The 18,066-nt window shown below is 37.8% G+C and overlaps 1 long non-coding RNA gene across 1 annotated transcript; it reads left to right on the top strand.

The window, feature by feature from the left end:
- Positions 1–12,469: 12,469 nt before the first annotated feature.
- LOC113300447 lies at positions 12,470–17,691 on the top strand. The gene is made up of 2 exons (XR_003335802.1): positions 12,470–14,942; positions 17,233–17,691. It is a non-coding gene; the product is annotated as an uncharacterized LOC113300447 (long non-coding RNA).
- The last annotated feature ends 375 nt before the right edge of the window (positions 17,692–18,066 follow it).

The following is an 18,066-nucleotide window of genomic DNA, read 5'->3' as shown; positions in this document are numbered from 1 at the left end:
GGATACTGATTGGGGTTCAATTACAGTCCAGTCTGAAGTTAGCTTGGAGTAGGCTAGTGTCTGTAGAGGCTTAAAACAGTGTGTATTCAATCTGGACTAGGTCCCGGGGTTTTTCTGCATTTGCGGTTTCCTCGTTAACAAAATTCTGGTGTCTGTGTTATTTTTATTTCCGCGTTATATTTGTTTATATAATTGAAATAATACAGGTTGTGTGTTTGATTCAATCAATTGGAAATCCGACCTTTGGTTTTTTTTATACTAAAAGAATTTCATTGATAATAGAAGAATTACATGATATCATTTTTCACCAGATTCAGTAAGAAATCTGGGAAATTTTCTAAGTACTGAAAGTTTGTATCCTCCAATCTAGCTTTTTTAGCTAACTCGTGAGCAACTTTATTTACTAGCCTGTTAACAGACTTATAAAACCAAAATTTATTGTTTCTAAATTTATTCTTAATAACTTGGAGAAGGTTCTGATTAAACCAATGAACTTGTAGTTCTTCATTAATCATAGATTCCTTCAATGTTTCTCAGTCCATCTCAAAAATGACCTTTGTGAATCCTAGTTCCCCCATCCATTCCGCTGCTAGTTCCATTGCTTTGCATTCAAAATACTCAGCCCCATATTCTTCTTTCACCTCCTTTGTGAAGCTTTTCGCTTTATCTCCTATGCAGTCCCCTTTGGTTGTTGATTGATATTGATTGATCCTTGGATAGTGGTCTTTGGTACCGTCCAAGTTATTCCTTGTATTTTATTAGAACTCGCAGTCTTTGCTTGAGTAAATCAAATCAAGAGACATATATAAACTCGTTGATATACTTTTAATTGATTGAGTCTTGTTGATTCTCTTAAAAGTATATTCGAGTTTGTCCATACAGATTGCTAAGAGAAATATTGGGTGGTGTTGTTAGACCCTTTTTCACTTTGATCAGGTCCATGTTCTTCGTGTGAATCTCCTGCACCCGTACTAACTCGATCGATGTTGGGATTCTTCCGGTTACACCATTAGATACACCGTTGGGAAGAGGGGTATCTTCACTGGGGAAACTTCGACCGGTATTTGAAATTGTTGGGGGAGTCCTAAGACCAAATTTCTTGAAATCAACCAAATGGGATTGGGTATTGAAGAAATTGACTTCACAACCGAGAGATTAATCTCCCACTGTGGTTGCCAATTGTTTATGGTGAAAACTGTTTCTACTAGTTTGGGTAAATTTGGGTGTGTGTGAATGAGAAACGAATATAAACCCTAAAGAAATGCACTGCACGGGAGTGCTTTTGATTCGAGATATCAATCTATACAATTCTGGCCTAAACCAAGAAATGGTTGTTCCAGAATTGCTTCGGTCACAAAGTGAAGGAGATGGGGTTGATCTTAGGGAAGGAAACGAAGAAGGTTGAGATTGTGAAGGTGTCGGCTGGTTATGACTTGTATCAGAATGTTGAACTGGCTTGCACAATGTAAGTTATCCGTTCTGGGTGTTTTCTGGATACTATGACAACACTTGGTTTCTCTGTGTTGTTTGAAAATAGGTGAAGGACCTATTTATACAAGTCATTGAGTGCAACCCTCATCTCATATGAAGTGGAGGAAGTGGAGTGATGGAGTAGTGGGGTCGTGTGTGGGTGATTGTCACACACGCCTTTTCCCACTTCCCTCATAATCGTTAACCGTTCATGCCTCCTAACACGTTCTCGTAATGGGCGCGTTGCACGCCGCACGCTATAAACCGCCAGACCAGTACCCCAGTAAGTATCCCCCAGTTTGTGACATGTTTGATGTCTCGAATGAGTGGGTCAGATCGTGGGACCCACCGAAGGAAATATCATACGGTGTCATTAAGTTATATAACTGAGTTATTTATGGAATTGATATTCATGAAATATCGTGTATGCTCGATGCATGTAATGCATCGCTTTAAAGCAAGCAGCTCAAAACAATCGATATGCATAAAGCATCGCTGTTTTAAAGCTTGATTGAATAAGTCGCGGATTAAGCGTCTTAAAATGACAGCACGTCCAACCATCTTCGAGTGATCGTCTGGAAGCCGCATGGGCGGGCCACCATCTGGTCGATCACTCCTTGTGGTAGAGTGGCGGACGGTGATCATTGAAGTGCTTCATTGATCGCCTGATTTTTAATCCAAGTCGTCCGACCAAGCTGGCAAAGTTGGACGGATGAGATGATTTACGACACATATTTGCTTCCGTTAATGGAATTTTAGGGTTTTTAGAGGTGCGCAAGCATCCCCCTTTGACTTGATCGAATTCACACATGGGCGTTAATTTTGAGTGAGCCAATTGGGCGTGCGTGAGGACGACTCACTGACGTGCATGCTTCCCCCTCTTGGTCCCACAAATATTCGATCTTGGCCACTCAGTTTGACCGATAAAGATGAGTGGTCGTGATCGATTTGCGACAGAAACATGTTGCCGCAAAGAGGTTTGAAGGTCGTGTGGCATGCCACCTTTGGGCGCGCGTTTCGAGGTGTCGGACCCTAGTCTGCATAGGCCGGTCGGTCACACTCAAAGGTGGGCCCACGGTGAATACGTTGACATCCTTGGGACCTCTTAAGTCTATATCTACACCCTCCGTTTATGCTGGCGAAGATGGATGGTTACGATCGAACTATGACAGATGTGCATTGCCGCAAACCCTAATTAGGGTTTTGAATCAGTCACGCCCTCACGACTTTGGCCAAACGGTTTGGCACACTGTGGGCCTCCTTTGGGGAGATCGATCATGTGGGTCCAACGTTGGGCCGATAGTGAGCACATGTGTTCCTTCCTGATGGTCCCAAATGCGATCTAAGCCATCCAAATAGGCTGGCTAAGTTAGATGGTCGTGATCGATTTAAGACGGACTTCCGCGATCCTTGAAAGCATCCCGCCCTCCATGTTTTGAGCAAACGTTCATTGCTCCATGACCATGTCGTGAGCAAACCGATCAGGTGAAGGAGAAGTGGGCCCGCCAACGTGTGCGTTAGCGCTTCTCTGATCATTCATGGGATGATCTAATCCGTCCAAATAGGCTGGCTAAGTTGGACGGTCGTGATCGTTTTAAGACTCCCCTGAACAATCTATGTTCAATTGAATCTCTACAAAGCAGCACGGCCACCCTACTTAGGGTTGACGTTTGACGTTGCTAGGATATGTTCGTGTGATGTCCGACCGGCTAGGGCATAGGTGGGCCCGTCGGTGGTCATCACGAAAATTGCCTATTCTTGCCAGGGTTTGGCTAGGCTTGTTAAATTGCGCGGCCAACTCGTGTGGTCGCGATCGTTTCTGAGACTGATATGGACAGTCTAGATTTCCCTTAAGGAAATTAAGCATGCTCGATCGGGCGAACCAAAGCACGCCGATGCGAGACTCTCTCTGTCAGAGAGTGGTGTAGCCTGTGTGGGTACTTCGTGCATGTCTCATTATTGGCACGGAGATTCATGCTACTCTACTGAGAGTGAACACTCAGTCGTCATGTCATCCAAATAATGAGAGTTCGGCTCAGCACGGAAAATACTAGACAAATCATGCATTAATTATTAATGCTAATAAAATTCACAGAATATTTGGGATTGTTGTTGCACGCACCATTCTGGGTGAATTTTGTGTATTTATTGAATTGCTTCGAATAAATACAGTGAAGAGGTTTTATGCACTCATCACTTATCAAACGGCTTTACCCTTTGCAGGATGTCAGCGCATTAAATTTGGTTTTACAATTTTAGCCCTAAACTAAAATCCACCATCAACAACAACCTAGAATTATCAATCACCTCACAATAAACTTAATCGACTAGCGAAACAAGTTATTGTGAAATCACAAATGATGAGACAAAGTTTGTTTGTGATTACTTTTCTATCTTGCCTATCGGAGATATAAAATCTCGAGCCAATTATTTCAATTTCACTCAACACGATAGAAACAGCAAGATCAGATCACGCAACTACAAAGATAATAGTTAGGTCTGGCTTCACAATCCCAATGAAGTCTTCAAGTCGTTAACCTACAGGGTCTCGAGAAGAAACCTAAGGTTAAAGGAGAATCGACTCTAGTTATGCAACTAGTAACACACATGAGGTGTGGGGATTAGGTTTCCCAGTTGCTAGAGTTCTCCTTTATATAGTTTTAAAATCAGGGTTTGCAATCCAAGTTACCTTGGTAACAAAGCGTTCAATATTCACCGTAAGATGAAAAACCTGATTCAACCAAGCTAATATCTTTTATCCGTTAGATCGAACTTAGCTTGTTACACACAAATGAAATGTACCCTCATTTAGGTTTATGTAACCGTACCTAAACGTGTACACCAGGTTGGTTCACAAATAGTTAACCGAGTTTAGCCATATGATTACTCTCATATCAACCTTATTCATCTTGACCATAACTAGTTCAAATGACTCAAATGAAACTAGTTAAAGAGTTGTTCAATTGTATAGAAAACACAATCGAAACTAAATCGGTTTGATTCACTTGAATCAATCATGAACATTATAGCTACGGTTTGTAAAGATTCCATTCCTTATGATTTAAATGTTTTAGTCCATGAACTGACCGATTTTACAAAGTAACCAGCTTAAGTATGCGTACGCATATGCGTACTTAAGCAACCAGATTTTGAGTTTGTTAAGTTTCCAAACTCAGCATAAATTTTCTGTTCGAAAACTTCCGTTTAAGGATGACTAGTTTAGGAGTTTGTAATTCCCAAATGAAAAGGCAAGGGTACCCAAATATACCTCAAGATAAAACTTTTCCTACCTATAAGTCCTTTCTCCGAAAGTGATTGTGTATGGACTGAGTCGAGACAATACAACTAATTGGTTCACACTTCGTGTGATCGTCTATGGATACGAGATCGAGACAATACAACAACGAGTATGTTACCTGATAAAAAGGTTCGGACTTAACCAAACACAATAGGATTCACTTATCAAGTAAATAGGAATTAACGTTTGTGTAGTTTACTTTAATTATAACAAAATAATTATAATACGGAAATATAAAGTAAATGACGTAGTAAGATTTTGTTAACGAAGAAACCGCAAATGCAGGAAAACCCCGGGACCTTGTCCAGAATTGAATACTCTCAGGATTAAGCCGCTACACAAAATTACACTTAACTTCGTATGGTTGAGACCAAGCAACTAAACCTATAGTTCACCTAGTTCCGTCTGTATTCCCACGCCTCCGACCTTAGTCACGTACTTGAAACAATTACTTTGGTTCGTATTCCAAACAGTAAAGGAACAACAAATCTGTTTGGTATCAACTCTATTCAACCAAGTGATATGATTCGGACAAAGGCTCTTCTGTTTATCTTAACATAAACTCCTTTGTCAGGTTCTTAGATCTATCTTTTATCCAATTACCGAAGTAATCGTTTAAGATTAAGCCAACAACACTATTAATTCAAAGAATTGTGTTGATGCCGATCTACTCAATTAATCAATCCAATCTATCACAAAGATAAAACGATTATTAATTGGATCCTCTTTTACTGAAACAAGTATTGTGCAAGCCAAAGATTATGAACCCACAAATCAAAAATCTTCAATATCTTCTTCGTCTTCAAATCTTCTTAGCTCTTCAATAATAACCTGCACACAATCACTTGAATCTCTTGTAATCAATCACGCACAGAACGGAGTCTGTTAACAATGGATTATCACAAGATCGTCTTTAGAACTAACAACAGTCTAAAGATTCATGTCGAAACTCTGAACTAGTTCGAGTGAATCTTATATCAGAAGAGAAGATTTCCAAGCATAAACAAACTAAGTGCAATCAAAGTTCAACCACCGTTAGTCAATCAAATCAATGAAAACAAAAGATAAACCGCAATTATCTAGTTTCCCACCGACGGTACACGCTAGAGCTTCTCAATCCCAAAGAAGACTTTAAACTGAGCGGCCATAAGAGATTTCGCCTAATTAGGTTACTCTCCTCTCGGAATAGGCGGCTACATCAGTAACAACACAACAAAGAGGAAGCTTGTTGTTACGAAGGATTAGTTTGATAGAAAGGCAAACTTCAAGTATTTACAGACAAGGAAGTTTGGACACCAAGGAATTTCCAAAACCAAAAATAACCTCAATATATTCATTAAAGCACAAATTCGGTTTTCATAATTCCTGGAAATGCTCTGTCCAAAAATAATGATCGAAATCTCTCGGAAAATCTCTAATTAGTAAATGCACGTTACTAATTATTATTTCCCTACAAAATGAAGTTAAATACCTTAATTAAAATATTCTTAACTTATTTATGTTTCGATCCTGGGATTCTCTTTCCTTAGCTATTAAGGAATAACTTTGAAAAATTAAATAATAAACATTCGTAGCACGTGTTCAAAGTATGTCGACATCCTTACTTTGTAAGTTCTCTTTCACACTTACAACCTTGAAACAGATTTCACACACTTCCAAACAAGTTTAGAATTGGTTCATCCAACTTTGAAGAACTATGCGATTGATCAAATAATATTCAATCACAATCATGGGTTTATCGGTTCTACCAAAACAAGTTTCGGTTCTACCTTCCATGTGAGTATTGTGCATAGTCACACTAGCTTTCCATAATTCGGTTGACTAGGTACTAGGATCGGTTCCCCACATATATATGGTATCTAACTTATATGTGTTGCAGATGTCCATAGGATCGGTCCCCATATGCCTAAAAACGTGTTGCACATGTTCATACGATCGGTTCCCCTGTCTGCTATAAACCTTGTTGCACCTCATACAAGGATAGGTTCCCCTTTGTGATGTACTGCACCTCTTACTAGGATCGGTTCCCCTTTCCCATATTTGGTCAGACATAAAATCACAAACCCGATCATACCATCTCAGGTGATTACTTAAGACCGATTTCACTAATAAAAGTCATACCAATACATAAGTCAGGCCTTTGTGAATAGTTCTACCAAGAACAAAACAAGTCGTGAAAGGTTATACTCAATCACTCATGTTGGTTGTTCATAAGATATGCAATGAATAACAAAACCAATAACACACGGTTATAATAAAACATTTTTCCCTATGATGAAATCGTCACCTCATACCCATACATAATCACAATAACATTTAAATGATTATGGCGATGTGTTATCTACAAAGTTTAATGGTTAAGCAATAAACCTCGTATTGTATTCCTTAATACTATGTCTATCTAGAGTTCAAATATGCTTCGCAGTTTTGTTTTCAATATGCACGACTTGAAAGATACGTTAGGGAATTAAACAGTTCAAGTCAAATATCACTAACCTCAAATGGAAGGATGATTTTTTTCGTTGTAGCTCCTTGCTTCTTCACATTTTCAAGTCTTCACAATACTTATAAAGTCTCAAATCCTAATACTTTCAAGATAACCTATACGAAGTTGACTCTAGTACATAATCAAGCGACTCTTAACATGAGTTTTGATTCACTAAAATATGACAAACAAACTTGACATACCAACGCTTGGTGGATTCAACCGATCTATGCTCTAACAATCTCCCCCTTTGTCAATTTCAGTGACAAAACTCTTACATCAAATGGATAAACAAATTACAAGAATTCATTACACATACGCTCCCGATTCAACAGCACAGTAAACTGCTTACATTCAATCCTTGAAAATGCAACAGTGACATTATAATAACAAAGCTAATACTCCCCCTATGGAAGATAGGTAGATATTCAATCCGCATGTCTTTGTTATACCAATTCATATGATATGTTACTCCCCCTTAGTCTGTGCTTATACTCTTTCGTTTAGATAAAACGTTAAAGCACCAATGTTCTTTTCCTTAGCGATACCAATCAATATAAAATCAATGCAAATATCACTTGTTTACTCCATATATTTCTCCCCATTTTTGTCACAAAATGACAAAGAAACGAAAAAAAAGGACAACACGAAAAGAATCTTACAAATCTCAAAAGACTTGCAACCTGTAGAGTTAGGCACGAGGGTTCCGCACATCATGTTCTGATAACCAATATCAAAACCGAAACTACAAGTAGTTTTATTTTGATATGTTACCAAGGAAACAATTGTCCGGAACAATTTTTCCAATTTAGTTTAGCAAAACAAAAATCAACTAAGCACCTTAGTCCCTTTGCTAAACCAATTGTTCAAAAACAACCGCTTAATTCGATAAGACCAAAATAAAGATAACTCTATTTTTCTCATCGAGTTCTAATTATCCATAAACTTAGACCTTTTAATTTTAAACAAGACAAATACTAGGTTAGTTAACTAGCATTTCTTGTTAAGGCATTCGATTAGACTTGAATAACTGAAACCTCACTTCGATAAGTCTAACTAAGATCAGAATTAACTTAGTTTCTCTTATCCGGAATCGAATTGGACTAAACAACTCATCCCGTACACCTTTTATTTCGCTAAGCCATAAATAATTCATACAAACCAAATAAATCAACTTTCATAATTATTCACCTCAACGGGAAGCAATTGAAACAACATAAGCATCAAAACACCGCAATTGCACCGAAATTTTGTAAGCCTAAACAATTGATACCACACAATAAAGCAAGATAACAATAGTTTTTCTTAACCGGAACCAATTGAATCACACACATACACACACACATCAATTGAACCGAAATTTTGTTAAGCAAAAGCAATAAATATATATGATATAAACTCAGGCTTTTCTTAAACAGGAAAACAATTAACTAACAAGATTGTTACCTTAAATTTCGCATCCACTTCTCTAATATGATTGCATCTTCGTCCAGGGAGAATTGATATCGAAATATCATCATGTTGTTATCCTTACGCAAAAACAAAAGAATAACAACAACCAACCTTTACCAGAGAAAGGTTGAAAATCGGTTTTAACAATTGCAAGAAAAAGTTGAAAACCTTCGAAATACATATGCTTTTATGCTAAACTAAAACCGATTCAACATATTGTGACTTTTTCACATATTTTTTCTACCAGAAGCCCTCATGATTCTTTGATAAAGCCTACCAACATGGGCTAGAACTTAATCCTGCTAAATCAAAAAGTCACCCAAACCACAAGGGTTCACAATATATGAGATCGAATATTAGGGTAGTAAAACCGAAATCAGACATCCCATAAACATACATAGCAATAAGATATAAGCATTCAAGCACAGGCTATGTAAATCGAAAACTATCACAAGAAAAATTATAAATCAAATAATTTTATTCATAATAGTTTTATTCATAATTGAAAGAGATCAAAAATTGATGTCTATTCTTTCTCATTTTTGAAACTCTAAAATTGACTTTTTAGAGTTTTCTTCCAACACTGAAACCTGATCAGCAGATTTTAGCGGATTCCAATCATCTTCTATAATCACAAGTCTTGATTCAAGACTAACAACATTGTCATTGACTTCTTTAACTTCTTTCCTCAAATCCTTTTCCATGTTCCTTAATTCACATAAAATTAGATCTAACTTTAGTGAGAGATTTTTGAGAAGATTATCATTGAGAGAAGAGATCTCTTCATTATGTTGAAGCTCCGATGATGAAGCAGAATCGCCGTTTGAAGACTCGAGGCGAAGTTTCTTGTTAGGAAACAATATAGTCCAGACCTTTTCGGTTTTGCGAGAATTACAACTAGAGGTAGATATTCTGTCAGAACTCTATGAGAATATTATTTTTAATTAAATTCATAACCGAAAAATCAATTTTAGAAATATTTTTGTCCAAATATTTACATTTATATCCTTATTGTATACTATCAAGGGTAACAAGTAAGGATTCATGATATCCGGTTAGGCTGTCACAATTTGGTTGTTGAATTTTCTTCCCTTGAAGATTTCAACAATATGTTTGAGCATTTAGATTTATCTCTTAATCTCATTGTAAGATCATGATGCTCAAAGAGCTTATTCTCTTGTTTCGAAGAGACTTTTGATCTAAGTTTAGATCTTGATTTTCTGGTTTTATACAGTCCCTCTCTCTGTTTAGTATTCGGACATTCCATTTGAAAGTGCCTACCTTGTTTGCACAAGAAACAAACACCAAAATTATTATATTTTCTGTATTTAGATCCTTCGGATTTGTCTGGCCTTACCTTTTTGTCTCTTGAATCATTCATATATGGAGATGATTTTTCAAGGTAATTGAGTCGGTCTCTCAGTTCCTGATTCTCTGCTTTTAACTTCATGATCTCATCTTGAGAGTATTGAATATCGGAGATGAGTTTAGACACTTGAGCTTCGTCGGAGCATTGAGTAACTTTGATTTTCTTTAGTCGCTTGTTAAATTTTTCGTTATCATTCAGAAAACTCTGTTTGAGTTGATTAAGCGATTCTTTCATTTCAACAATGTCAGATTTAAGAAGGTGAGTTCTTTTATCTTTACATGGAAAAATCTCCTTGAAAATCGAAGGGTTAACCTCTTCTTGAGTGTCTATAGTTGGAAGAATTCCAGAATCATAGACTTCTGCAATGCTTGCAACATGATCTATCTCATCAACTTGATTATTCTCATTAGGACAATAATCAAGTGTGGCATTGTAAGCATTTCTTTTTCACTGTGTGTCCTTGGTTGGACAGTCCGGAGAAATATGGCCAAAGCCTCTACACTTGTAGCATTGAGGAATAACATCATTATCATCCCAGGTGTCTTCTCGTTTATGTGGAGGAACATTTTTTTCTTTTTGAAACATGTGATTCTCTTTTTCGATGTCTCAACAGTTTCTTGAATCGTTGAGTAATAATAGACAAATGATGATTTAGTTCAGCTTCATCTTCAGCAGTAAGATCTTCCTGGTCATCGGACTCTTTCGAGTATTGAGTCGAAACCCCTTTATGGCTTTATATCCCAGATTGTCCTTTTGTTTAGACAAATTTTCTTGATCAAATATCTTCAGTTTTCCAACTAAGGAACTTCTAGATAGAGACGAAAGATCATTAGCTTCAATGATTGCATGTTTTTTAGAATCGTATCTAGATGGCAACGATATGAGAATTTTGCATATTATGTCCTTTATCTCAGAGAGTTTAATATCAAACTCTTCAAAAGTATCGTTGTCATCCATTCGAAGATTTTCCCAATCAGACATAAGAGTTTGAAGTCTAGCTTCTTTTTCTGATGTGTTTCCTTCGAATACGATCTGAAGATTATCCCAAGCTTCTTTCGAAATTTGACATGTTAAAACAAGATGTTGTAAATTACGACTTACAACATGAATAATCGCATTCAAACCATCTGAATTATGCTTAGCAAAAGCCTTTTCTTCATTTGAAAAATCCACTAAGCGTTTAGGCTCAGTTTCAGAATTTTCTACCATTGGGTAATTGTAACCATCGACGACTAATAGCCATGTATTAAAGTCTCGGGATTGAAGAAAAGATCTCATAACAGATTTCCACCATAGATAGTTTGTTTCGTCAAATCTTGGCGGTACGTTAATTGAAGTCGATTCATAAGAACTCGTGTTCATTCTTATAGGTTGGATCCCACCAAACACAGATTGTTAGATCTTTTCGTGTTTGCCTGCTCTGATACCAATTGAAAAGGCGAGGGTACCCAAATATACCTCAAGCTAAAACTTTTCCTACCTATAAGTTCTTTCTCCGAAAGTGATTGTCTATGGACTGAGTCGAGACAATACAACTAATCGGTTCACACTTCGTGTGATCGTCTATGGATATGTGATCGAGACAATACAACAACGAAGTATGTTACTTGATAAAAAGATTCGGACTTAACCAAGCACAATAGGATTCACTTACCAAGTAAATATGAATTAACGTTTGTGTAATTTACTTTAATAATAATAAAACAATTATAATGCAGAGATATAAAGTAAATGACACAGAAAAATTTTGTTAACGAGGAAACTGCAAATGCAGAAAAACCCCGGGACCTTGTCCATGAATTGAATACTCTCAGGATTAAGGCGCTACACAAAGTTACACCTAACTTCGTATAGTTGAGACCAAGAAACTAAACCTATAGTTCACCTAGTTCCGTCTATATTCCCACGCCTCCGACTTATAAATAAGTCACGTACTTGGAACAATTACTTTGGTTCGTATTCCAAACAGTAAAGGAACAACAAATCTGTTTGGTATCAACTCTATTCAACCAAGTGATATGAGTCGTACAAAGGCTCTTCTGTTTATCTTAATGATAGGTGTCTAAAACACCCAATTTTGATAACGACTTCTTACACTTTTCTTCTTAGTTCTCTTGGAATTTTGTAGATTACGCATCTTTTCTATGTTTTTAGGTACAAAGGCTTGAAGTTGCGAAAAGAAAGGAAAAGCGTCACTAATTTTATTTTCTCTTCAATGTTTTATATCAGGAAAATTCCCAAAACATGTACCCATTATAGTTTCAATTTGGTTACACCAAAATGGAACTTGTGTGGCGGTCATGTGGCCATCTCATGGAGTGCATTTCATTTAAAAAAAACAGAAAACAAAAAATGAAATGAATTTCACACATTATCAGTGGATGTCACACAAGCCCAGCACACATATGCTGGTGGAGAAACAATACAAAGAAATGAAATTAGGTTTCTTTTGAACCAAATTCAGTTCACAAGCAGAGAGAGGAAAGTGGAGATCCAAGTATAAAGTATGCCGTTGGTTCCAGCAGCAGTCGACGGAGTCTGCAAATACCAAGGAGCATCAGTTCTACTTCAGACGACAAGGAGGAGAAGATGTTCCTGCTGTCATCGTTTGTGGGTGAAAGTATGAGTAAAACATCAGTCAAGAAAAGGGGATCTGTTGCTGTTCGAAAATGGGTTTTGATGGCTTGTTTAATTTGAAGAAGATGGAGCTGTTGGTACGAGTTAGCAGCCAGGGAATGAGCTTGATGAGACGAACAACTGCGTTGCTGAAGAATTGATGTTGTTGTTGTTGGTTTGTGACAATAAATGGCGCAGATTGATGAAGATTTGCAGTTCCTAGAAGAATGGAGTTATGGGTTTGTGTTTAATTGAAATTACAGGGAATTTGAGCACTGAACACATTTGATAGAGTTATCTCTGTCACCATTTTAGAATACACACAGCAGGTGTTTGACAAACAGCCTGAGAGAGAGCAGTTCTGCACCAACTTCTTTCTGTTGGATGCTGATTGAACTAATGTGTGCTGGTGGTTCTCCACAATTTGGAGATGCTCTGAAGATCAAGGAGATGGCATTGCAGGTTGAGCTGAGGTGGTGTATGAGGTGCTGCAAGTGATGACTTTTGAAATGCAGGCCTGAAGCTATGGGTGTTGTTGGTGCTTATTGAAATGCATTGTAGGGTAGCTGGCCTAGATGGAGAGCTGCAGGTCTTGATGCTGTAGACATGAAAAATGAGCAAATGCAGGTCTGGGTTGAAGGAGGACTGGTCGGTATTGCATGGAAATATGCAAAGCAGGTGGAGTTATTGGCTACGCGAAAGATGGGAAGGACCTGATGCTGTTGTTACCGTGGCCAGAATGGGTTGTTTACAATGGGTTGCTGCTAGCATGGTACTCTGAGCTGAACTGCAGTCGAAATGTTGCTGCTGTATTGTGTTGATGCTGCAGACAGTAAGCAGTTGCTGCTGAAATATGGAGGAGGTTCAAATGGGTTTTCAAATCTGAAGACTGTGGCCTGGAATTAAGCTGGAGAAATAGGAAGAGAATGTGTTGCTAATGAAATTGAATTGGCACTGGAAATGATATTTGAGCAGAATGCGTATTGTGGTGTGTTGCTGGTGATCAAATGGGTTTTGCTATGGACAAAAATGAAGATGCAGATGGCTAGTGGTTGTGTGCCGCACTTGGTAAGCTACAGAGAGTGCAATGTTGGTGGATAGGAGCACAGCAAGAGAATTGCAGAAGAATGAACTGTTTCTGTGTGTTGAGTGAAACTGCAGGTTAAGTTGGTGCCGTAAATTGTGACTGTTGGTTGAGCAGGATTAGAAGATAAGTGGCAGTGTTGCAGTATGCAAATGAGGCAGTGAACTGATGGTGCAGATATCCAGTTGTAGGTTATATGCCTTAGCCTGAGAAGATTTAGGTGCAATGCAGGGAAGTTGGTTGGAACTGAAGTTGTAGGTCAGTTGAGTTGTTGCTGGTTAGCCGCGGCCAGAAGGGCAAGTGAAGTTGCGAAGTTCTGGTGCAGTTTCTGGCAGTAAGAAAGAAGGGAAGAAACCACCGGTCCGATCCAGATTTGGTGCAGTGGTGATCGGTGCCTAATAATGCATATTTCTTGGCCATTTTGTTGTCTTTTATCACATCCCAAGTGTTATAAGATCTCATTTTATATCAAATATTGTATTTTGGTGCGTATGTTCATTAGCGGGTAATATTGTCGGAATAATCTCATTTTTGCGTTGTGGTGTAGGTACTGATACTAAATGGTGAACCAAAGACTGGGGGCTGGTGTAGACAAAGTATGAGAAGTTGGTCTTGCTACTGAGAGGCTAGCACAGATAATATCCAAGGAAAGGTGTGTCATTAAATCATATCTACTCAAAGCTAAAGTAAGCAACCAAACATGCCCTTGATGACTTCACCAACACCTAAACCTAGGCTTCCACGCGTGAGAAAAGAGGCTGTTTCTTCTCCATTTTATCTGTCTGTTAACCCCATCCCTCTACTGTGTATTCTCTATTTTTGCCTCCCACTTTACCATTTAACATCAGAACCATCACACCCGACACCACCTAATCTCTCACCCAGAAACATCTCCATCCATCTGTTCAAACACCTAAACCAGAGCCTAACCCTAAGAGGCTGTATCTTCTCTATACCCTATTTCCATCTTTCACAAATCAAATCAAGCTAGACCTAGAATCAGTAATTATTATGTGAGCAAGAATAGGTTGGCTAAATTGGTTCTCAAGAGCGAATGAATTGACAAGCTAGGTCTGAAATTGTTGTTCCTTCAAACACCATCAACATCAGCAATCCAGTGAAGATAAGGTCGTGGTTGTGAAAGATAAAAAAGAGTACTACTGCAGTGGTGAGTTTCGAGAACAAAACCCCAAAATTTTATATTGTATTAATTATGATGATACTAGGATTGAAAGGGGGGAGAATTTTGTATAAAGGAGATGAAGGTTGTGAATGAAAAACCATGCCCGGAGTAGCCGGTGCAATAACATACAGTAGTAGTAATTTAGGGTTTGCATTTTCTTTAGTTATGTTTTAATTTCTTCCTTTGGTGGAGATGAAACCCCTTTCTTATTAGAACCTCTTGATTTGATTTCACCTGTTCTCCATGAATTTAAATTCAAAAGCATGATTTAATCTCTGAAATCATAACAAATTACTTGCACCTTGTATGTCATGCATCCGTGGCAGTTAGAATAATCCTTTGTTATGTATTCAAGCTCTATGTAAACTGATTTGGTTCAATTTGTGATTACCTATGCCTTAAACAGATAGGTAATTCTAGGAATTGACATATTTTGTTGAGATCAAGTCATCATATTTGTTAGTGATTATATCACATCTTCAAGGTAGTTTGAGGCTAGAATCTCTAGAGCTCCTTGATTAAAAAGAGAACTAGTGTATCAAACTAGGGGATTTCTATGCATCTAGGTGGTGGATTCAAAGCCCTAGCTTATCATTGTATCATTTTCAATCTTGATTCTTTTGTTTCATCAACATCATCTAGTCATTTCGACACACAACCAAAACCCTTTTGTCACTCTTGTTTGAATCAGTTTAAGTAAGACTTTAGAATCAACTCTACATCCACCTTGTCCCTGAGGATCGACCTGTATTTGCACTATACACAATATGACACTGTGCACTTGCAGTTTAATATTGTAGGCATCTTTTCCTAGCCTACCAAGTTTTTGGCGCCGCTGCCGGGGACTCAGTAGCGGTGTAATTGTTTTTTTGGTTCCATCTTACTAATCTCAGATCAATTTCTGTACATATTTGTTTCAGTACTAATTATAGCTTGTTTGTTATCAGTTTAACGTAATTATTTCAACCATCTGTGTATAATCATCTCTTTAATATTTTCTGTAGTTACTAGTTCTGTTTCAAGTTAAGTATTTGCATCATAAGTTCTGTAAACTTTTCCATCTGCATCCTTTAACTTATCTGCATATTAGCATTTTGTAGCCATCCATCTGGTTGCATCTCATCATTTAGGAATCTGTAATTCTAGCTTAGCCTGTAGGATCTTAGCTGTAGGTTTTGTTTCATTTTCTTTCGCAGTTCTTTGGTCACTTCAATTCTGTAGCCTGCCATCGTAGTTTATCTTTAATCCATCTCTGCATCTAGTTAACACAACTGAAATTGTATATACTTATCTGGATTTTTGATTTTCTTGCATAACTATTGTTCTCTCTACTGTGTTAGCATAAGTTTGATTAGGATAGAGAGTTTGTAGCTGTTTTTCACATAATCTCTTTGTAGCATTAGTATAACTCTGTAGAGTATATCATCTGTAGCTTTGTTGTTGTACTGATTTTCAGTTAACCCATTTGTTCTCATAATCTGCACCTGTAATATATTCATCTTAGCTGTAGCTTTGTTCCGTAGCATTTTAGCTGTAATTTTTCTTTCTATCATTGGCATTCTGTTTAGCTGCATCTTTATAGTGTATCTAGTTGAGTTGTATGCATCTTTAGCTAGCCGTGTTTATAGTTCAGTGTTGTAAAATGTTAGATATCTACTTTTCAGTTTTCTCTGTCTCTAGCTTACTGCAATATGTAGCTTATTTCTGTAATATATTGCCATCAGTAAGATCATTCTAAAAAAATTGAAGCATCAGTGAAGAAATCATATTGCAGTCTGTAAACATTGTTTTTGCTATTGCCCTGTTGAGAACTGTTGCATTGATAAAATACTATCACCTGCACTTGAACATTAAAGCTGCAAGGCCTGACTCGTCACATCTCAGCAGCACTGCATTCTCCTTACTGAAATCTCTGAACTTCCTGTTATGATTCTCATGTAACTGCTTCTTGTTCCTTTTGCACTTGCATTGTTTCTGAAGGTAACATGTCAGCATAACTTAGATTTTGCTAAGGATTGTCTGTCACCTGTGTTTGGAGTCTCAGCAATTGTGTACATAGCTTTGTTAGTTCACTACCGCTGAAAATTTGTCATCACCCTGAATTCTGAATTGTGAATCTGACGAACATCTTCCGAAGCTTGTTCACAGCACTGCCACCAATCCCAGCACTTCATATTGCAGAACCCCTTGTCTGAAATTTCAGTATTAGTGTTCTTGTATCCTTGCTTCAGCTGTATAATTCTGAGTACTGAATTTCTTTGCTTTGAGTTAATAGGTACCTGCAATCTCTGCTGTGCAAACCCAAGAAGGAGGAGAAAAAAAAGAGCGAGACAACCTGTAGGTTGTGCCTAAACCCGGTCTTGTACCGGCGGTATCGTTCCTCAACTTAAATATTTTTTTCTTGAATGATACACCATTCTCGCATGCAAACTGAACTAGATACTTCATCATCAAACCCCTGCAACACATTTGTATACATGACTCTGTGATTGTGAGTAAACTTCTTGTTAGCTGTATTATTATATCACTGACTATTCCGTCGATCTTGGCAATATTTGTGCACTCATCCCTGAAATTGATTGTCAAAAGCATAAATCTGTGATATATCCTGACTGTCTGTTGAACTAGTATCATTGATACCTTTGTGCATGAATGAGTAATACTTGAGTCGCATGTTCGCTTGTTGAATCTGTTATGTGAACTATCTAAAATCTGAAACTTACCGATTCTGCAAGAGTTCTGTGCATTTGCTGCTTGGCTGATCAGCTAGCATAATAGTTCTGTATGCATTGAACAGTTCTCAGAACTAGCTTTTTGATTCTCGAAGCTTTGTTTCCCTTTATTGTGAGTTGCGTGCTTGTCTGATTGTTATAACATGTTCACTGATGTGCATGCTAGGCTATGATTGTGTCTTTTCGAGACGAGACAAATTGTTTAGTTAGAATTCAGCGAGAGGACGTAGTTGAGATTCCTGTGTCTGTTCAGGAAAGACCTGACCAACCTGAGACAATGGATGAGGAGTTAATCCAACCCCGCAGTCTCAAGGACTACATGTATCCCACGAGGGCAAGCCAGCCCTCTTGCATTGTTTTACCAGAAACTGCTGGTC

Source organism: Papaver somniferum, chromosome 1 (genome assembly GCF_003573695.1).
Source record: "Papaver somniferum cultivar HN1 chromosome 1, ASM357369v1, whole genome shotgun sequence".
In the NCBI taxonomy this organism is placed as follows: domain Eukaryota; kingdom Viridiplantae; phylum Streptophyta; class Magnoliopsida; order Ranunculales; family Papaveraceae; genus Papaver; species Papaver somniferum.
Note: the sequence above shows the minus strand (reverse complement) of the source record. Positions and strands in the feature narration are given on the sequence as shown.